Source organism: Papilio machaon, chromosome 5 (genome assembly GCF_912999745.1).
Source record: "Papilio machaon chromosome 5, ilPapMach1.1, whole genome shotgun sequence".
In the NCBI taxonomy this organism is placed as follows: domain Eukaryota; kingdom Metazoa; phylum Arthropoda; class Insecta; order Lepidoptera; family Papilionidae; genus Papilio; species Papilio machaon.
In genome coordinates, this window is record NC_059990.1 from 7,760,739 (window position 1) to 7,785,287 (window position 24,549).

At 30.1% G+C, this 24,549-nt stretch overlaps 1 protein-coding gene across 1 annotated transcript in view; it reads left to right on the forward strand.

Moving 5' to 3' along the window:
* Positions 1–24,549, forward strand: part of LOC106710636 (CD151 antigen) — a 55,635-nt gene that overhangs the window by 21,720 nt on the left and 9,366 nt on the right. The window contains exon 2 of the mRNA XM_045678177.1: positions 9,246–9,267. The gene's annotated coding sequence lies outside the window, so the exon portion shown is untranslated. The remainder of the gene's footprint in view (positions 1–9,245; positions 9,268–24,549) is intronic.

Here is a 24,549-nt window from a genome sequence, read left to right on the forward strand (position 1 = left end):
CATTTATTACATTAAGTATACAAGCTAGTATTGGTTTATCAAACTAAATGAAAACTTCAAATTGTACTGAATGTAGACAAAGTCTACGTTTGACAACTAGCTTATAGTTATGACTAGCTGTCGCCCGCGACTCCGTCCACGCGCAATTAAAACACTTTCAAAATGTTGGCCGATTTTCTCAGACCTACTGAATATGCTCACAAAATTTCTTGAGAATCAGTCAAGCCGTTTCGGAGGAGTTTAACCACAAACACCGCGACACGAGAATTTTATATATTAGATTTATAAAAAAGCTAGAAGTGCTATTTTCTTAAGCTTCAAAACCGTTGAAATAGAAAATAAGTTGCATGCACATTATAACAAACTTATATTATTGTATACTAGCTTTTACCCGCGACTCCGTCCGCGCGGAATAAAAAATATAAAATGGGGTAAAAACTATCCTATGTCCGTTTCCTGGTTCTAAGCTACCTGCCCACCAATTTTCATTCAAATCGATTCAGCCGTTCTTGAGTTATAAATAGTGTAACTAACACGACTTTCTTTTATATATATAAGATGTTTAGTTTTATATAAAAACATATAAATATTTATTAATTCCAATTAACTAAGTCACCTATAGAGATACATATTATTGCTGTTACTGTTTTTTTAAGAGTATTTGTAAATAATTAATGTTAAATCCTTGCTTGTGTATACATTGATGACTTCATGGCTTCTATAATTGAACACAGGCTGCTTGTGTGATGTACAATTTGTTATGTAAAGTCGAGTCACGTAACCCTATTATATTCCATTACCATAATGTAAACAAATACGCTCCTTTAGAAACCAGAACCCGTACTTTGTATGGGCAAAATTTCAATGAAGAATTCATAATGTTCTATTAAAAGAAACACACGCATTTTTGCATGCACAAAAAATTGAAATTTTTGTACTTGTGTGTAAAACATGTTAAAATTTTCCATACCTTGATATGTTTCATTGTCTTTTTTACTTTTGTTTATTTAGTTTTTTTTTTAATTTATTAAATACCAGATACATATTAGTTTTCATTCACAGGTGGTTCAACAAAACGATATTGTTCTAAAGTTATCCAGTATTCAAAAATATTCCGCAAATGCCCCGGAGAGTCATTAACAAATTGCCGTCACATACATATACTAAACATAATTATATCATCCTGTCTAAAATGTTACAATACACAAAATTAAAATGACAACTCGTTTATATTTTCTTCATATATACATTGAAATAAGCTTAAAAGCCTTTGATATTGAATGTCGTCAACCACAACCTATAAGATGTTTGAGCAGGCTCTCAACGAAATTATTTACCCAACCATGAAATTGCGCGATGCATTCCTCGTTGTAAACTAAAATTACATAATATTTTTAAGTAGAAATGTATTTATTATTTAGATTTCTCTTACTATTTTACCGACGACTTAAAAATAGATAAAAATATAAAAATTCAAGACTTGCTTCTTCTTTTTGAAAAATATATATCTCGAAAAAAAATCTAACTAATAATATATAAACCTAAAAAAAATTGTCTTAACTCTGAAAATATCTAAGCATTACCATTTTCAAGCATCGCTTGTTTTGGTACTATCGCAACGCTATAAAACACTTATCATGAGTCGTAATGCCTTTCTGATGACTCCCTCAGGATATTAAATATAAAGGCATGTAAATATTTGATCACCAAAACGTAAGCATAAGTAAATTTGATCAAAAATTTCTTCACTAATTTATTATTAGGTAAAATATGGTGATGACAAAATTTTTTATTTATATTGTTGGACATTTATATTAAAACTAGCCTTTGCCCGCTACTACGTCTGCGCTAATTAAAAAAAACTTAAAAAGCCTATGGGCTCTTTTAGACTATGTTCTACATCTGTGCGAAATTTCATCAAGATCCGTTGAGCCGTTCCGGAGATACGTTCAAACAAACATCCATCCATTCATCTAAACTATCGCATTTATAATATTAGAAAGAAGTAAGATATACTATGTATGTATGATATGTAATTGCATAAATTTGAACAAATACAATTAATTATATCGTAATTTAAAAAATAATGTGTTGATATTTGATTTAAAAGGGTTCCAAGCCGAATTGTATCTAGTGTCTTTACCTTTTTAAATTAAAGGATTACATTACGACTGCCCTAGACTATACTATTAGAATGTTTATAAAAATGCTCTAATATATCTTGCTGACGTAATAGTTGCTCGAGTGCTAGACATCGTTGTACTAATGACGTGTCTAAAAACATCTCTCTTGGGCCCGCTTGACCGTCTTTGAGCTTATACTTCTAGAACATTCTGTCATACTCAGGTACTGTTAGTTTTAATTAATTCACCAACATAGTTAACCAAGTAACACATTTAACCAAGTAACATAGCTAAGTACTTCACCTACTTCGCCCTACATTTTAAAGGGCAGAAAAATTCTGAGACGATGTAATAGACATGCAAGCATAACATATTACGTCATTAAATATTTAATTTAAGAATTAAACATACGATATAATTTATTATCTATATTAATATTAATATAATAAAGAGGAAAGATTTGATCGTTTGTTTGTTTGCATTGAATAGGCTCCGGAAACTACCAAACCGATTACAAAGATACTTTCCCTGTTGTAAAGCTGCATTTATCCCGGTCGACCTAGGCTTGATTTATTACTACATTTTTTCTAAATTCTGCAACTGCTAATTTTAAATAACACTATTTTTGTTCAAGTTTCACCTCTACGAAAGTAATGATAACCGTTTAGTAGGTGAGTTTTAACGTAAACTTATAATTATCATCACTTAAGTAACTATTATACAAATCAAAATTAACAATAGTACCAACTGAAATGATATTAAGTTCATCCTACAGACTTAATTAATATAGCAACGGTTCAGTTAACCTCACTCTATTTGCATACAGAAGCGGCCGTATTCTCCCTGACTGTATTAACGCCTGAAACGAGCATATATTTCCCTAAGTATTTCTCATACATTTTCATAGTGATATGAAACCCGCACCGACTTTATACAGGTGTTCTTTGATTACGTTTTTATATATATTTTTTTTAAGTTTGTGATTTTTGTAGTTTTAATTTTGATGTACTGTTTTTAATACGGGGAAAAATTGCATTCTGTGGTTTTACTTACTTTTTTTTATGTTTCCGCGCATTTCCTTAGCATTCTCCAGAACTCGTAAATGGATCTCGCCGAAATTTGGCATTGATTTAGAACATAGTTTGGAAGAACAATTAAATTTTTTTATATTACTTCCCGGGGACAGTGTAGCGGGCTACAGCTAGTTTAGAATAAATACAACATATTGTTCTGATTTAACCTGTAGTTTATACAATATAGTGTATACAAGTCTTAAATAAAACAGGCAAATGTAAGCAATGGTATTGTCCGCATGTCTTTTATGACACAGTTTAATACAAAAATGCCAGTTGTTTGGGACAACGTGACATTTACTTTCAGTCTCTTCTCTCCAACGTTAAAAAAGTTCCTAACTCTGTTGAAGCACTTGCAAATAACGACTAACACAGACTGCTTCGGAACTTAGTAGTAAATTCAAAGTTGATTTCGGAAGTTTACCTTTAGTCAAAAAGACTTAATAAAAAATACCAAATCATCGATCGGCTTATGCAAAAGTATAACAAATTAAAACAAAGCAGATATATCATAGATTAACTGACGCCCGCGATTTCGTCAGCGCTAAATTAAGAAAACTATATTGCATGTATCAGCTACTTTCCAGTCTAAGTCCAAATATATGAAGTGTATGATTTTTTTTTTCAAATTGTAAAACATGCAGACATACCAATTTATTAATACATAGATATAAACTAAAAAAGCTGCATTAGTAAACGTCGGTCATAACCTACCAAAAACGAAGTAAAAATTATTTTTTAATGAATCAGTTTTAACTACATGGCTGCGACAAACTTTGGTTATCAAAAAGTTGAAATCCTTTGGGAAAATTTTACGCAAAACTTTGTAAGGCTTAAAAATATATAGTTCATAAAAAGACAAACATATATTAATTTCATTAATTTACAATGTACTTTACTTGGACATAAAAGTAAAACACAATTTAGTAGATCAAACTAGTTGAACAGCTTTTTAGAAAAACTTACACGATGAATTCCAAGCCGTTCTCGTATTTTCTCAAGAGCTACATTCCTAATAAGTACTACTTTCATTTTTAAACGTTTCATCTTAAATAGTGTTTATACGTAATTATGTCGAAAGTTAACCATTTATATATACGCCTACTGACGCATACATCTAGTATAGTAACTTGTCCGTAGAAATAAAACAGATGTTGGAGTTACATGTTGCTTTTTTAACCAATACTTATTTGAAAGTTTCCGGCATACCATCAATCGGCCCAACGGAAAACATTTCCCCTGGGCTGATTGAGACCATAGAAAAAATAAACAATATACATTGATCCGATTTCTATGAATATAATCGACCCAATAGGAAAAATCCATTGGGCCAAATGATGGGTAGCCTATTAGCCCAACAGACAATAAAAGGAAAGGAATGGAAAAAATGAAAGGAATTATAATTTCTTTTACATTTTTTCCACATGACAATAGGATAATAATGAGTATGCGTATTAAGGTGTCAATTCTATTGTAATCTGTAGCTTAAATGGACAAACAAATTTTGGCTTGTATTATGAGTGAGGCAAGCCCATTGATTTTTTATTTAATGAACTAGTGTTACTGTCATGATTTGTATTCCGCTAACTTAGCTATTGCGGCCTCGGGGTTGCATCCAACCTTTTTATCGTCCAGCCATTTATAAAATTTTGTTTTTGACATCTTTTCGTTTTGACGTTTTGTTTTATATCTTGTGTTTCGCATTTTTATCTTGTGCCTTTTTATATTAAATATATTGTTAAATTCATTGTGCAAAATTAATTGGTTACCGCATCATTTATAGCTACATATAAATTTAGTACCAAGTCTTAAACATGCCTACATTAGGAGCCTGTAAATTGCACAGCCATTAGTTGACAGGATCCATTTCAACCATAATGCATCCATGATTTAATATTGACGCGATTGATTGTCTACTGTTATATCCATAATTGTATTAGTTTCTCGACGTTCTACTTTAAAATTATGTATCACTATACATTCGAAAAATAAAATGGAAAGAAAGATGAAGGAAAGATGGAACCTAAATAAAATAAAAATAAAAATATTATTTTTTTATAAATTCATTCGAAAGAATACGAAAAGCTCAAGGCATATAGGAAATTATTATTATATACCACAAAATTACAATTGTAATTGTGTTTAAAAGTGTATTTTTAAAGAAATTGAAAATAAAATTGTGTAACAATCTCTCAGAAAGATATCTGTTACAAAGAGAAAATGTTTAACAAGACGGTAAGTTGTTTCCGTTACGGTTTCCGCAAAATACTGTTCTCTCTGATCGTGGGATTCGATATCAAAGAAATACTTTCAGCTATCATTACTTTTACGCTAAAATTATTATTAAAAAGTATCAATATAAAGAGATAGAAGAGTTAAAAATGATTGAATTCTTCAAATTCTGATTGCATTATCACATAACTTATCTTTATTTCCATTCTATTCTTTTCTATTCTCTTCTAACCTCTTGCAGACTATACAATAGCTGCAACTATTGGTCTCCATTTTGTAATATACAGTTTTACTTACTTATTTCTAAAACCAAAGTCTACTACCATATGTTTTATTATTTAATATTGTAGTCACGTAATTCACTTCCTCAAATTTGACTTTATCATTTAATTAATTCAAAATTTAGTGTGGCCCTCATAAATTCATTTGATGACAAATGAGTATCCTTCTTGAATTTCTTCAGAGCTCCGGCTATAAATCAACGTCGTTGTTAATAAAGGAACACATCAGGAAGCGTATTATCCTTTGTCATTTTCAGCGCACACTAAACTTTAAATGAAGGTTCACTACGTTTAAAATAGCATATTGACTTGCTGTAGTATATCCCTCCTACAATTGTTTAAGTTTTTTATAATTTTTTACTATATTCAAGTTCTTTCTATTACACGTTTTATGACAATAAAAATACCATTTATATATACCATTTAGTATAAAGTTAACCCTTGCTTCCTGCAAGAAGTCTACATTAAATTTAAGCAGACAAGGTTGTATTACTGCTTTCCTTCAAAAACTATTTACCGGTTTTGATATAAAAATTTTAAAATGTGTTTATGAAACCCGCTTTTTAAGTAACAAGCAAACATCAAATTAATTAACTCTAAAACACAAAATGTTCATACAAAGTGTTGCAGGAGTACAACGTTGTGATAAATTCTAAACTGCTAACCGCTGAACCGCGCTGCATTTTGCTTAAACTGGTCCAAAGCAATTACCACCGCTGAAGTCTCGAATGCTTTAACCCGCAGGCTTTTTGAATTTGAGATAACACGGTAATTGTACCTTCAACTATTTTTCCTATTAAAAATTTAGGACAAATCTTAAAGTGTCTTTTGATTTATGGAATAAATTATTTACTTTTAAAAATTTATTTATACTTTATATTATGCTTTTTCGACGGACTTCGATAAGTTCAATGTTGAAGTACTGACTGAACGAGAATCTTACTTCGATCATCGTTTATTTCTGCAAGGTTAAACTATGTATGCTGAGTTTTGATACAAATTAATTCAATATTAATTATTGCGTTAAACCGCATACAAATTAAATCGAAATTAATATTGCTGCAACACCAACACAAGGCGCACATGGGTTATTACGAATGTTTTTGTCCCAATTAACAAGTATCTCTCCCTCCAACTTTAGATATGAGGGAGTATTTACAAAACATGTTGACGTTAGTAGAGCATCGGTGGCTCAGGGGTTAAGCACTTGACTTGTAATCTGCAGATTCTGGGTTTGAATCCCCCCATGTTTCAATGTGTCTTTCGATTGTCGATTTACGTATGCAACAACAATATTTATCCGACGTTCTTACGAGAAAATATCGTGATGAACTTGCACATATCTGCGAAGAAATTCACAGATATGTGTGAATTCAACCAACCCGCACTGGGGCGGCGTGGTTGATCGAGACCCTCAGTGGAGACGTATAGTGAGCGTATAATGATGATGATATTAAGACGTTCGACATCATACAGGATTTAATAGAAGAACATAGATTAAAGTTCAAGTATATACAATTTTGTAAAAAAAAATCACCAACCTGAGTTGATGTCAGAGGACATCTTGTTTATTTTTTACTACATTGAATAAGAAATTAGTTATTCTGGTAAAATATTTACTTAGACATTAATTAAATTACTGAATAATATTACAATACGAAGATTTAATTAAAAGATTTGCTAAAAAGAACACAAGCCCGGTGTCAGAATAATTTCTTTGAAAAGCAAATGCGGGCGTTGCGGTGGTCTTTTAGAAAGCAAAGAAATAGTTTCTACGTTGCTATCATTTTTAAAATCGCATTAAATAAATTATACTTTGAAATGAAATAAAACCCGCCAAGATCGCCATCGCCAAGATTCATTATTCTTTTTTTTTTAATTTAAAATAGTATTTTACATTTTTATTCGGATATTATTTATATTTGATCTATGTCTTATATATTATATATCTATCTATTATCTTATATGTCTTTAAAATTTTGTGAAGTAAAACTTTACTTAACAAATATTGAAGACTAAATAAATGATACATTTTATTCGAAAAAACAAGAAACAAAGATTTGATATTCAGATAATGTTAATCCTGGCAAAAAATAATTTCTCCGAAAAAAGTTTAGATACTAGGGTGAGATAGCACAAATACAACACCTCACGATATTCGGATAGCCATATAAAAATTACTTCCAAAAGAGATAATTATAGCTTTACAGTTCATTTTAAAAAAAGAACAACCACTCAATCTGAACGTGTTTGCGGCAAACAGTCTAAATCCAATATGATGAATAAAATTTATTCAGAATAAAAGTCAGATAAAATAGTGTTTTTAAAACAAATAGTTACTATAGTCCTCTATGTGTCTGTGGTTTAAAGTGCACTCTTGTCGCGCGCTCACAAACGACAACAAACGGCGAGATGAATAAACTCCTATTCTTTCCTCTACCTTGTGCTGAAACTCTGACGCTCTCCCCTTTATAGTTAGATGACTCTTCTCAAGCTGTAATTTCTTCATTGTACTATATCTGATTTAAAATTTACATTCATGTATAAAAATATGTATCGCACTTGTCGATAGTTTTCGTTACAATTTTCCCTCTTTTCATGTATTTACATAATACTAAAACATTACAAGCAAACTTGCAAGGTTTTAGCTCAGGCTTTGTCTTAATGTTTCAAATAGTACCATGAATTCCACAGTACCTGTACACAGTTGTTGATATTTCTACTAGAATTCGGGAATAAAAGTATTTCACTTTAAGTATAGTAACAAAATTAAACGACTGGCTCTTGCAGCATTTTGCGTGTTCAAACGACAGACATTTTAGTATGCGTAATAAAAGAGAAATATAATACAGATTATGTTTGCTCGCTTATTTCGTAACTGGTATACATGTACTCGAATTTATTGTTACCAACTCGACAAAGATCGAAGAATAACTGCAAAGTAAAATGAATGGGACGGTTTTATGAAAATTGCACAAATTTCGATTTGTTAATAATGAAAATAAAAACTATACAAATACAATTTCATGGAACCTTCTTACTTAGAAATATAATCTTTCTATTTGGGTTTATATAATGACATCTTTTTGCGATAGAAAATATAAATAAAGTTACCACATATATAAAAAAGACCTTTTTCTTCTAAAACAAGTGTTCAATGCAAGGTTAAAAATGTTTTTAAGATAATCAGAAAAAGCTAATTTATAATGGAAAATGAAAGAAAAATATGAGGATGTTTTGAGAATTGTTTTGTTTTCATTTATTCGGAGCTCTATTACAGTAGAGATAATTAAACAAAAGTAAATTTTCAAGCGAAGGGCACATATGAATCAATTTATGAGAAATTATGACAAATGAACAAAATATTTCAACTGATTTTACACTTACATGTGGCTAATGAAATGTTCTTGATTAAAATGCACTATGTTTGAAGTTTCTGTGCAGAAGTTTCAAAGACTCTACCATTTATTTACCTTTGTCATTATACACGTATATTTTTGATTACGATAATTTCATATTTATTCTACTTGTTACAGATCTCAGCAATTCGAAAATCAGGTTGGTATCATCACGATTTTTTTCTAAAGATACAAACAAATTATCTTATGTATTTAAAAACGTTAATTTATATTAAATTGTTAAGTATACTTAGAATATATGATAACAATAGTCAACGATCTTTCTATTACTTCTGAATACTTCGTTTGACTTAAAATTGTATCGATATCAAAATAAAAAAAAAATGCAAATTTTTAACATAAACCTGAAAGCGGAGTTACTTAACCTTTAGGTGAAAAACAATTTTTTTTTTTCGGTTGTAATCTAGACCTCGAACCTTTTCGTATATAAGATTATACGTTACTCCTTTGTAGCAGTATTTTGGACCTCATCGTATATATGTTCCACTATACATTTGAACCTTATCCTTTCGTTTGTCAGTTGTTTCAATGCAAAGGAAATACGACAATGCCCTTTGTTCATTGCTGTCGCTTTGACTTTGCTTTTGTCTTGCAAAGCAATCAATTGTTTTATTGTTATTTATGTAGATATCAAAATCTTTTAGCAATATCAGTAGAAAATGTCTTTCAAATGAACAAATGAAAACTGTAAAATAATTTTAGCTTAGTATTGTATGTTTATTTAGTTTGATCGTCTAGGTTGTAATACTGATTTACCTAATTGTGAGTATTAATTAAAACACCAATTAATGATTTTGTTTTTTTTAATCAGCCAGCGATTGTTACTTTCTGAAATATAAACAAAAGAGGGCTATTAATGTTTGGAAGCAGAACTTTTTGTTCTCATCTTTTTATTTTGTATCATTTTGATTCATGACGGTCGAAAATGATTAATGAAAAAGTAACTCTTCAGCAAATTTTACTTTGTTCTCATAACATTGGCAACATGGCTCTTAGTATTAAATAAAAATTTCATCAAATTAAATAGAAATAAAACGGATATTTCAGTTAATCCTTCAAAATTATGACAAAGCCATTAATTGATGCTTATATTTCTAAAATCGTGTGAATAACATACAATAATTTAGATTTCATTGAACTTAACAAAAATCGGTACTTTAAATACGTATAATTTTCAATTTCCTGACCTGCTCAACGATGTTAAAACACTTTAATAAAATATTCCGCATACTTTTATCATCAAACTAAATTCTAATATTAACGTAAATTCTTTTGATTCCAGAATTTCAGCATTGTCGACAAAATGAAAAGCGTTCGCATTGTTTTACAAGTTATTCAAACAATGCCTGTTTAACTTGCTGATGCTTAAATATACATATAACATACATAAATTTATATGTACTAAGTTCAAAGAATACGATATATTTACATAGTAATACTTTATAAGCTAGGTATTTCATATTATTGTATGAAACAATAATGGTTTGGATTTTGGATTGACCTTTTCATACTGTTTAAAAATCAATTAATAAATTAAAAAATCGAGGTCTCTAGATGAAAACTGTAACATCTGACTACGCTAAGCTTTTCTTATAATCATAGTATTAAATAATTAACTATGGTAGAGCCCCCAAACTAACATCTATTGCCGAACCGCCTGCTCGACTGATGCAACACCACGACCATGCCAAGACAGGTATCAAGTGGAAGTAATACCGCGTTTTGTTTGATGTATGTGTGTACTCGAGACCAAATTCTAGTTCTGTTTGTGATTTATGGTTGCTTTTTTTACACGATTTTATTTTAAAAAAAAAACAATATCGCTAATATCCGTAACAGTAAATCAAGACCCTACCCTACTACCTTGTGCCGATATCAAAGCCAAATTAAATTACTAGATTCTCAAAGCGGTATCGACTGGCTCTGAAACCCGATAACCGCAAGAGGGATGGAATACCAATGAGGCAAAAAAAGCTAAAATCTTGCTCCCCGTTGGTATAAAGTATAAACATAGGAAAGTTATCAAAGAAATTTCGCTCATTACAAGCGAATGTATAAAAAATGGTTACATAATTATGAGTTTTTTTATTAAAGTTACAAGTTGCATTCAATTCAGGCATTTCACTATTTCAGCACCTTAAGGTCGTTACTTTAAAAAAGTTCGAGTTTAGACCCTTGGTAGAAATACCAAATCCCCAGTTAATCAAAACTCATGGTCAGACTCGAGTGTAAAAAAACATCATAAATGTTACATTCATATAAATATTTTCATAAGTACGAAAGACGTAAACAACATTTCATTTATCTTAAAGGGTTTACATCAGATTTTAATATTTTATATGGGACAGAACTTTGATCGCTCTTCATAAATTCCTTTTAGTCTTCCTTCAATCTATCAATGTCAAAGGCGACATGTTTTTAATAAAAGATATTTGACTAAAAAAAAATTAGGCGGCATAACGAAAGCAACAGTTCCAAAGTTCAAAATTAACTTTGACACAATTAACAAGATTAAATTAAAAATAAGAGGCATTTGACTATTGAGAAGATCCGTGAATTTAATTAAAAACTCTTATATTTTCCATCAGTTTAATGATTAAAAATGTTATATCGATAGAAGAAATATACTAAATAAATCGCTTAGGGAGACATTACCAAATTGATACTGGAAAGGTATCAAAGTTTTTTCCATCTCCAAGATTAAATTTTTTCTCTCTTAAATTATATGACAGCGACTATAATTTTAAAGTGTTTTTTTACGTTTTTTTATATTTAAATACACTTATCAATTGATTTATATTTACACTATTAATATTATAAAAAAAATAATTGTATTTTTGTTTTTGTAACTAATAAAGTCAAAAATTACTAAGCAGATTTCAAAAATTATTTCACTCTTTGAATGCTATTTTCAGTAATATAGACTTAATTTAATGTAAATAATGTACAAAGTATTAAAAAAGATCACCCGTGTTAAACCCGGTCTTTTGTCCGTGTTGACGATAGAACTTAAAAGCCGTCTTAATATTTTATTTGTAATTTAACCGTACTGATATTGTATAATTTCATTCTGTTTAATTTCTTTATATTGGTTTCCTTTGTTATATTCTACATTAATTCCATAACTACTATATGTTATCTGTAACCTACTAAGTATTACCAAGGTAGATGTAAAAATAGTTAGTAGTTTTTAAATATAAAAAATAAAGTGTATTTGGAGGGTGGACGGCACTAGGCAGTCGAATGTCGTCCGTCGAACGTACTGTGCGCACCCATGTTGAAAACCAGTCTTTCATTTTGCTGCATCGCCGCCATCCTTTACAGTCCGTCTGTTAGGATTCCGTTCTTCTCTAAACTCACCAGTCGAAAAGCGTATAGATTAAAAATGTCGAAGATAAACTTTTATAATGTCACTTCGCTACGATGATTTCATTGTCTGTCGGCAGCGTGTGCGATACATGTTTTGATTTTTAATTCGGCATGAACAGTCTGATCACGTATATAATGTACCGTATTATGAGTACTATCCTTACAATGCAAACAGCACGCTTTTTATAATCAACTGATTTGTATGTCATGTGCATGTTATTTAGCCTCTTAATTTGCCTCATTGAATTAATGAACCTGACTTTCAATTGGACCACTTGACCTGGTACGTTTTGTTTATAATTTTTTTCTATTTATATATAAATTATTATGTTTTAAATAGCATTTCATATGTTAACTCTATGTAGCGCGGGCACAGTTAGTAGTTATTTGTTTTATAATCCATTTATGTACTTGTATTACATAATAATTATAGTACATAAATGTACATGAGAATAAACGGCTAGTGATTCCATCCCTGCTGTTTTTCAATCTTTCTTGCGGCTAACGGTTTTCCAATAAAGGCAATTGTGCTCGTATAATTTATTAATTTAGTTTGCTTCTATCGGCTTATATGTCGAATATATAGGTAAGTTACATTAATTGTGTGTCATATAATGTTACAAAATAAAACTTTAAATAAAAAACAACATTTTATAAATAAACAATCACGAACAAGTACACATTTAGATTTTCGGCGGGGAGCATACTATGGTCCAAAGTTAATCTCAAATTAGTTTTTTCACTTCTTCCCCTTTTGTTCTTTTACATAAAACAAACTGGTACCATTTGAAGATATATTTAATAATTTGGCTTCCACATTCCCTTTAACTATAAACTTTAAAGATTTCAATCTAAGCAATTAATAAAGTATATTTAAAAATATTTCTATAAAATAATAAAAACAGTAATAGGAGAAGTGACGGTAGAGCAAATGACGTGTCAAGTTGGAGCTCCCTCGAGCTTGACCGCTTGCCTCGCGAGTGTGCAGCTGTCATGTTCACTCTGTTATGTAGTGCTCTGGATAACTAATGTATTGTTGTTTTTGGTCTGTATAAAAGAAGAAATTTATACGTTAAAAATAAACAAAACAAACTTTAATGCGTAGAGAATTGCGAATATTAAATAATCAACTTAGAAATTAAATGAATGCTAATTCCTTAAAATTCATTAACATTTTTTGTTATATTTATCAAACAAAATTCTTTCAAAATTCCACTATATATTTTTACGGAGGTATTTTAACGGATTCCTGTGTAAATCTTTACAAAATTACTAGCTTAATAGTATTTAAGATTCAACACATTGTCAATGTAACCAACTTTGTAGAGGAAGTTGTTTGTGAGAAACCTAAGATAGTTGGTCGATTGTAAGACGATCAACAAACTTGTGCAATTTTCCACGCGGTCAAACATTGAATGGGATAAGTTTAATACCAGTTACCCCGAAAGTACAGGAGCTAGGTAACTTTTGTTAGAATTAAAAGTTGTAAGTACCGATTCGATTATAAGTCACAACGCCATCTATAATCTTTATCCGTGTCTTTACCAAGACACTTTCCTGTTTCTACCGTGAAAACACACCTGTGCGGAAAAACATGGACATCTAGGTATTGACGAAAAGTGGTTCTATGAATTTATTTCTGTTAAGTTCATTTATCGTTGGTTCCTGTCACCAAAAATTCCGTACAAAATATTTCGTCATCCTCTCATTATTTTTGACAATACAAAAATAACAATATATTTTTTAGTAGTCATAGTTTATTTTTAATCCCTGTATAAAATTTACACAGGGATTTTGGTCTCAGAAACCAACGCTTAGTCAAATAGATGCCATATTCATGTATATACTATAAGAAGGTTTGTATTTTTGTATGTAATAAAAACAATTTAACTCATTTCAAAAAAATTTCACCTTTAGAAAGCTACATCATTACCAAGTAACTTAGGTTATATTTTCCACTAGAAAAAAAATTCCACGCGCACGTAGTCGCAAGCTAAAGCTAGTCAAAGATGAACTGACGTTAACATATTGTTCTGTATGCCAGAGAAGATTGTAAGAAGCTTGTAATATTTGTACAATACGTTTTATTAATAGCAGAGTGTAATATTAAAGAAAATTAGTAGTAATATTTTTACTTACCCAACGGTAATACGCCAAAGTTTGTAGGCGACATTCATGTAAGTAATCAAACAACTAGTACTTTAACAACCTTCTGCATATCGTATACAAAATATATATTTAGTTTAATTTATGAATTAATAATATTAGCTTTATTTACAAAAACAAGCAACTATAGTCAGAATTGTATATTTTTTGTTCATGTCTGAAAGATGTTTTATGCATTTAAAATCCAATGTTCTATCGTGTCTCTTTTATTCAACAAAATAAATATTTTTAAAGTAGGCAAAAAGATTTTCATCAGAAAAATTATTTGGTTATCATTTTTTTTTTGTATTAACAAAAGTTTCTCAGTCTAAGTCATGTTCCCCTTGCCCTGTAGCTTCCGGGCATTTGAAAATAACATCGGACGCCCTTTATAATCTTTCACCGGTTCGCATGAAAGTCAAACGAAAACCTACTTTTAAAGAAAATACTTTTCACTCAGTCAACTTACATAATATGAAATTGTTTGTATACAAACTACTCTATTACGTAAAAAAAAAGTATTATTGTGTAAAAGTATGCACACTTTCTCATAAGTTTTTGCCTTTGTAAACTTAAACCATAGAAAATCCTTTTCAATATCCGCTTATTGTTTGTTTAACACTTACAACATATTTGAGACACAAAACACTTGTTTTTCTTTGTTATTAACTTAAAAATTGTCAATAATATCTTTAGTTGTTAAATTAAGGTATTTCTTTTTATTATATGTCGCGGTTTTACATTTTGAGCATTTTCTATGTTTACTTCTTTATAGTTTGGTTTGTGGGTCAACATTATCTTAACTTGGCCCGATTACTCAACGACGGTTTACGTTTTTAAAAAGCGCATTATTTATTGTCGAAAACTAAAACAATCATAATTTTTTTCACGGTTAATGGTAAAAATTATACTATAAAATATAAGATGAAATTTTACTTTAAAAGATTGCAAAAACAAAGATTACAGCCGAAATATAATTACCCAATAATTAACAAAGATTATTTTGTTTTTAAACATGGATTATTTAAATAAATTGTTAAAGAAAATAATAAAATATGCAAAATGTAATAAACTATTCACAAAACGTATGAAATTGACATAGAAACTATTTAATCAAGTTTAACCTTTAATTCATTACTGAACTAAAATTTAATATGTAACATTTAACACGCTGTTACAAGTAATTGGTTGTATTAACCTTCAGAATATATTACGGTTTTAGGTACTAACTGTACACATATAAACTTTGAGTAACGACTTTGGTTCCTATTTAAAACCGAACTATCCCAAGCTTGGTAATTTATTAAAATTGAATACATTAATCTCTATAATACCAAATCATTCAATTGCATTAATTATATACAAATAGATTTAAGAAATTGGATGAAAATATGTAGCTACTGTCTTCTGCTTCTTTGAATCCAAAAAAAAAAGAATAAAAAGCCCACCTAAATAAAAACACAAACCTACTGAGAATGTCTAAAAATTAAGAATTGCTCAAGAAACAATGTTACTGACAAAACTATTTTTTTAATAAGTAAGCCGTAGTATCAACGTGCACTTTATATTTTATTCTCAGCATTATGTAAATATCAAATGAAGAGTCTTTGTAAAAAAAAGGTAAATGTTGAAAGCAAAATTAAAAGTTGAAATATATTTCTAACGAAGCAGAAAATGCGTCATGCTCACGAAAGACGCCTGAAGCAATAATAAATGCGAGAAATGTTTTCTGTATCTCGCCTTTTCTAGTAAATCCGTCATATGAACGACTTCACAGATAAACACATTTTTATTTACTTCAATAAAAATATAATGGAAGCAATACAGAACTTATAAATCTTTTTAATTTAGTAAGTTACTAACAAATTGTGAACTTCTTAATTTAATAATCGCACTAGTTATGGTATAAACATTATCTAATTACAGATATTAAAAAAAAATAGAACATCATTTTTATTGCTATCTGAAGAAAAGTGATATATTGAGTTGAGTTTTTAATAAAAACGTAAGCACAAGCGAGCAAAAGCTGTGCCTTTGAGTTAAGTTACTTTTAGACAACACACTTCGCAAGCGGCAAAACTCTCGATATTGGAGCTCAAAACAAACATATTACAAAGAATTCTTTGGACAATTTTTATATTATATTTATTAATTTAAAACACTAAATCTTTATCGCATAATAATAAAAAAAGAATCCTAGTCTGTCTTAGTTATTTAGTTTTACCACTAAAATTACTAAAATGACCAACCTTAAATATAATACGTCAAGTTCAGAATCCTTCCAACCGCACTATGTTCCAAAATCTTACAATTTCGTCAATGTTCTTAAACTGGATTATGTTCATAATTTAGCTATAACAGCTGGGCTAACAGCGGACTGCAGTGGGTAATTCTAGACATTTATATAGTTTCTGAGCAGCTGTGGCTTACTGTGTGGTCGCTCCTCTCAAGTTGCATAATACTCTAGTGATTTGAGGTCATTCCGCAGTATTAACATCGGAAAAAATTTGCCAAATAATTAAAGCCATCAGCTCCTAATGTTGTGGTCAATGTACTTTGATTGATGGCATTTATTTTAACATTTTGTTAATTTTTTTTCTGAGGACACAAGCATTTCCTGGCATCCAACGAACACTCTACAAGGAAGATAAATTTATTTTCGTATCGTGAAGTATCGCGTATCATGCTTTATTTTTTTGGCTCAAAAGCAATGGTTAAAGCCATTGGTACGGTGTGGATAAAACTTTCTGATATTTTTTACAATTGTACAACAATTTAATATAGATCTTTATTTATTTTTAAATTAATAATAAGTTGTAAGATAAGATTATTAACACTTAAATTGAAATTTAAAACTGAACAACATAGAACGTTCAAAATCGAAACTTCTCACAGCAAAACTCAACGCCGCGCTGCGTTAAAATACATTACGGCGCCGTCGTGCCGACGCATTTGCCTTTCAAAGTTACATTATTCGACACCCGGCAGTTTTACTCCAGCCTGCCTTTGTCAAACTTTACTCTGTACATTCCTACTTTCTTCACAACTACTACGCAAAGTTTTATATTTCACTAGGCAAAGAAAATTGATATACAATTCATACTTGTTTACATAAGTCTTAAAATAAAAATATAATCTTCTTTTGTACTTTACCCGCCCTTCACCTAACCGTAGTTTTCTGTGTCGGTTTACATCTTTCTAGTTGTAATCACATGGTTGTAATGCACAGATTTCAATTACGGACTAGAATAATGTAAATAAGTTCGTGCATTGTGCATTATGTGATGCCATAGTTTAAAGGAGTAAGTTTAAAGAAATGCTTTGAACTGAATGACCTGAGTTATTGTTGTATCAAATAAAACGATACCCGATCTTTTCGATATCTTGATGACACGCCAAAAAACACACATTATCTTTCCACTTTAATAAACCACAAAATATATAAAAACTTTTGTATATCACAAAGTTTACGTTAACCACAGCAAAACCAAGTGAAAATTGGATATTAAATACTTCGTAATACTTACATACTCGTAGTTCATAACATTTTTGTATGATAAAAATTAAATGTATTTTATATTAAACTAGCTTTTACCCGCGACTCCGTCCGCGCGGAATAAAAAATAGAAAACGGGGTAAAAATTATCCTATGTCCGTTTCTTGGTTCTAAACTACCTGCCCACCAATTTTCAGTCAAATCGATTCAGCCGTTCTTGAGTTATAAATAGTGTAACTAACACGACTTTCTTTTATATATATAGATAGGAGACTTTAACGATAGAGGTAACACCGCATGTATTCTGAAACTTTGATCTTGTTGGAAAAGTTAAAACAACGCAGTAATGGTGTGTTACCTGATCATTATCATTACCAAGATATCCAAAGTAAGTTAGGGTAACAAAATAACAAGCGTCGGAAAATTGCTTAGATAACTATGTTAATAACTTAATTTGGTAACTTTTCGGATACTTGCATATTGAGATTTTTGAATATATGCTTCAAGCTATATGCTTTTTATCTTTTTTCTTCTTTTTCTTCCTTAGCTCTAAAGCCTTTTGTGGGTTTTAACTTCCTCGAGCAATTTATCCCAAGTCGGTTTCTTTGTGGTCATTTTCTTCAAATTACTATGCCAACATTTTATCTTCTTTATTATTACGTAAATAAATGTATGCAATATAAAAGTCATAGACTTCTTTCTTCCAAAAAGCTTCCTAATTTACCCTAAGCTTTTTACAAAAGCTTAGTTCAGTTGGAACGAGCTTTCATAGCTTAGCTCTTTTAGTTTGTATAAAAAGCAACAATCTTCATATTCAAAAGATATCAGACATCGAGAGTAAAAGTAGAATTCATTTTCACAGAAGCTTTTAAAAAGATTAACAGTGCCAGCATTTGCCTTACTAAGTCACATTTTTTTTCGAAGCTCCGGCGTTAACTGAACCGCTACTTTGTTTCATTTTCACACTTTTTACTTAAAGTAAATGTAGATTCTCACTTTATACTTAACGAGAAATCTATCCCAGCTTCGTACGGGGGACATTTTTTAACATTTGATAACAATATTAATTATAGCCTATATTACCAGAAGACAATGTAGCATTTTAAAATTGTTCTAGTTGTTTTTGAATTTAATCGTTATAAAATTCACTATAAAATTAGTGTAGATCATTATTCATATTTAATGTTCGACCATTTCGTTATTGTCTTGGTTAATATGACAATGAAATTTTATGAACCAATAACTAACTGCCTGCACCCAATATAACTGTCGTAACCATTAAATATTACAAAAGGATTAACAACGACAAGACTTGTTCCAAATTATTATATTACAGTATATAATATTAATTTTGTTAATCTTGTTCGCTTTCATTCAAAGTTAGTTCATTAGCTTTGGAATAATTTTCTTAAACAATATAAATATTCTTTTCTTTGCTTTCTTTCTTCGAATTTCATTTGGTAAATATTGCCTCTAATCTAGTATCGTGATATTCCGCTGCTCATATACTTAAATTAAACCATATTGACATCTCAGTTTCTTTTTTTAAAGAATGAGAGAAATTTCAATATTATCTTTTTGTACGAATGTTTCAGTAATATAAACACACGGTTATACATATTTATACAATAGCGAGGTTACTTTTACAGACAGATCGAGATGGAAGAAATTGTTCGACCAACCCAAGGTCTTCAAAAGACTGTAGAGTCAGTCTGTAGAAGGGTAGTATTGACATACTCGTAGCACTTGATAAAATAGGTCGGTAACATAGTACAGTACGATAAGGTTGTACATACACAAAACGCTTTCAAGTGGCAAACTAAGACGTAGCTATAGAAAGCGTAGTCGAGTTTGTGATCGATGAGATCACTTTGCACGATATTTGTACGTACACCGCTGCACTAACACTTTAAAGTATGCCAATATTTTTACACTTTTACACGTATAAAATTAAATGAACACTTACGGTGATATCTATATATATAAAAGAAAGTTGTGTTAGTTACACCATTTATAACTCAAGAACGGCTGAATCGATTGGACTGAAAATTGGTGGGCAGGTAGCTTAGAACCAGGAAATGGACATAGGATAATTTTTACCCCGTTTTCTATTTTTTATTCCGCGCGGACGGAGTCGCGGGTAAAAGCTAGTATCAAATAAAACTCTGTATTAATCCTTCCATGGATTTCTTGCCTCTTTTACCTCCCGTTCTTCTTCATTTTACGTTACCGGAAGTCACAATAAAATCGACATAAAATACCCATACAAACAGACACTCTTACATACCCACAAAACACATGACCTAACAGTCAGTCGGGAATAAAAATTGTATTAAAACTGATTGTCCGCAAACTTTGCACAAGCTAGTGATTTACGCAAATTTCTGGGTAGTTTTTGAATTTTTTGCATCTCTAAAGAAGCATTTATTTTAAGTTACGACATCGCACTAACATAAATTTCTGAAAACTTTTGACTTGAACTTTATAATTCTGTAACAACAGGAAGAATTTAGCTTTAGAATTTTGTGTTGTAAATAAGAAATTTCCAAAACCCAATTAATTTCTTTTATTGCTTAATTCCATTAACTGTTGGGTCTAATTCATTACCGATGAAATAAATTGAGGGCTTACGACCTACGGAACTCGCCTTGATGATAGCGATAAAATCAAAATGTAAGTAACTATTTTATTTAATTCTCAATTAAGACAAACAATTTGTATATACAATATCAAACAATTTACTAACTTTTATGTCAATGTATTAAGAATGTAATTATAACTTGCACATCGACATACCTATATTATCAAACACCAAAGACTATCAGACTTGATTTTTGTACTTAAAAGAATGTATAATTTAAGACGCTTAGCAATGGTCTCAAAAGATTTTCACAACTTAACTAAGATTAGCCTCTTTAGAAAACTGACCTCTTTCTTTAAATTAACTTCAAAGACTGCAAACTACGAAGTTAGGTAAGTAATTAAGTTACGCTTGATTTTGTTTTAAACTGAGAATCTGGGTCTTTTGACATAAGTCAATATAATCTTTAAATATATAAATTTATATTTAAATATTTTATATATTTACATTTTATATATACTTTTAATTTTAATACATAGAAATAATATAATAAAATCTAAGGTCATTTTTGTAAATTTTTTAATTTTCATCGTCATTTTGGTAACTTGGGTTCTTAAACTAATAAATCGTGTTTTTGAATAAAAAAATAGCCAAAAAAAAAAGTAAAAAAACGTTAATATAAAATAGAAGAATACTTTATACATACATTTACAATTGCATGTTGTTGAAGTAATGTAATATTTTTTTCTTAACAACAAGATTTACGTTTAATTATTTGGGTAACGATCTTCCAGTATAAAGCGTTTAAATCCTTTACATCTGATAAGAGTTACGGCAGCACCCTGCATTGGCCGGAACGCGGGTTCTGATAATGCGGGTAGTGTTAGTTATATTTTTGAATTAAATAAAACTTTTTACTACTGAATTTAAATTTTATTTTTAGTACAAAAACCATTTCATTGCTACAAAGAGTGTAGGATGGCGATATGTTTTATAAAGCATCTTTATCATCTATACCAATATTATAAAGAAGGAAGATTTCATTGTTTCTTTGTTTGCATTGAACAGGCTCCGAAACAAATGAACCTATTTGGAATCTTTCGCTATTGGAAAGCCAAACAATCCCCAGTTAATATAAGTTATATTTATGACTATATTTTTTTTATTGAAACTGCCAGTTGTGTTTATAAAATACTTTAAGAATTCAGTGTTACATTTGGTCTTTCGTAAGATTTCAAAGGCTACATTACAATTCCAAAGGTACATAATATACAAAAAAAAATCTCTATTATGACCCTCTAAATTAAAATTCGTGTAATTAAACACAAAAATTAAACACTCTATCTCAACAACTGATAGTTTTTGATGCTAGCAATATTTAATAAAAAAATAAATGTAAAATTAAACCTTGGAAAAATAGCCAATAGCCAAGGGACATCATTAAATGTAAGGATGATATTAAAAAAGGGACGCTTGAAAATGCTTACGTTTAAAATGCAAATCGGCGCCCTAACAAAAGTATAAAATTTCACACCTGCGTAATATCGACCAACCGTAATTGAAAATTTTCAATATTTATTAAATGCGAAATGCGTTGCTACCGAATGTGAACTCTCTGCATAATTTGGGTTTTTAATTTTACTTTTAAATCTTATTTTATAATTAATATAAAACATATTAATTAAGACATAGACTATTTTTGGTTAGTTAGTTAAGTGAAAATGTCGTACTAATTTGACTGTACATTAAATAATCAAGTGCCTTTTATGTTAAAATACTGACGAACTAATAAGAGAGAACAAAAGAAACGTTCTCATACTTGAATATCCGCCCGAATTAATATCAGGAAAGCGAATAAAATATCTTATTTTGTAAATTCAATTGAAGAGATCTAATCTCCAATTGTAAGTTATTACAAATGGAAACCGATTCTGAAAAACTTAAAAAGTATACAGCTTACAGGCAAGTAAGTTCATTATGGAATCGAGGAAATAAAAAAAACGTGAAAATGGTCAAAGTTTGTGTGCCTAATTAAATTTCTTCTCGACTCAAACGTGCAAACTTTTAATGAACGACATTTCATTGAATGTGCAAATTGTGCCTGCATATTAAAAAAATCAAAATACTTTATTACTTCGATCATAATTCCATGTGGGTTTACATATATTTAAGGCAACACCTTTTGATTCCCTATTATTTAACAACCATTAGAACCCTTCTGGTGTGTCGTTTACTTTAATATAACTTAAGTCTTTTTTCATCTTCATCCGTTGTTAATGATTCTTACCAATGACTACAATGTCTGTTTACTATTAATCCTTTTCTATTTAGTTAAATGCTAACTGATAACCAAAGTGGTCCAAGTGACCCCCTGGCAGTCCACGGTAGGCCTGGCAGGAAGAAATAAAATTGAGGGTTTACAAGTTGAAAAAAATATAACAGCAGGGTTCACCAAAACCGATAAAGTTTTGTACCTTTTTCATCGTAGGGGGTCTACGAGAAAATAAGTTTGAGAAAATCAATGATGATCGTTTGGATATTGCAGAGAGTAAAATATCTTTTTTTTTTGTAATACAGAATATGGGGCAAACCTTTTCCGTTCCCGCCACTATGCCACACAAAGCACTCATTCCAAATATTACGGACTTACACAAAGCCGCTAAAACTCGGAAAGGCCAAGGCTTAATACACGTACTGCCAAAAAGTCGCCAGCTTCTTAAATAACAGTAGTTTTTTTTATTTAAGTTTATATTTTATTCGTATCATACAATCGTTCTTCTATATTACTTTTATGCTGTTTTTTTCGCATACTTAATTATAAAAATCTATTATAATAGATATTTGAGGTAAAAGAATGTGTCTAAAATAATGTTATTCATAAATTGAAATAAAGTGTTATGAAAGGACTCTACGGAAATTCATAAAAAAGAAATCCAAGGAAAATGGGCGAGTTTTTAATTTAATGTGAAGTCATCGAGAAATTAATTTACACGCTTCCCTCTTTTGCAAAGTGAATTTTGTTTTGTGTAAATTTAGAATGAGCTAAAGAAGTGGCTCTTATTTCCTCTTCAAGACGTTAATACTCGCTCCCAGGAATTCTCGGCGCGGACGTACACAGATTTTGAATTAAATCAAAATTTCTCCTGAAATATTAACTCTGTGTAGACGTTGTGCATTTTACGTTAACATGAAAACTAGAATAAACTAATATAAAACTTTATATTAATCAGTAATAATACACAATATAGTAAAGTTTACTACAACTTTTCTTTACCATAGTCAATTGTTTGGTTAACAATATGTATTGCAAATTAATACTAATGGTAAAATTTTTCTTTCAAATACCAACTCGAAATCAAAATCGAAGCAAGAAAAGTTCAGTTTGTTCAGTGAAATATCGCAAACTATAAAGTTTGCTAGTTGAAACTTTTTTGAATTTCTACAAACTGCCCAAACTATATCGCTTAATTATTTTGACTCTGATCTTCTGAAGAATTGGTGTAAAAATGTTGTCATACAACTATTCACTCCTCACGTGTTTCATAACGTCATTAAACAACGAATGATTTCGCGTTTTAGGTCTGTTTGAAATTTTATAATTTATTTTTTGTTAGCTGTCGCCCGCGATTCCGTCCGCGCGGAATAAAAAAAAAACATAAATAGTGGCCTATGTGTTCTTTCAGACTATGCTTTACATCTATGCCAAATTACATCAAGCACCGTCGAGCCGTTCCGGAGATAACTTCAAACAATCATCCATCCATCCATCTATCCATCCAAACATTTGCATTTATAATATTAGTAAGATTATGCATGTAATTTTTTTATTG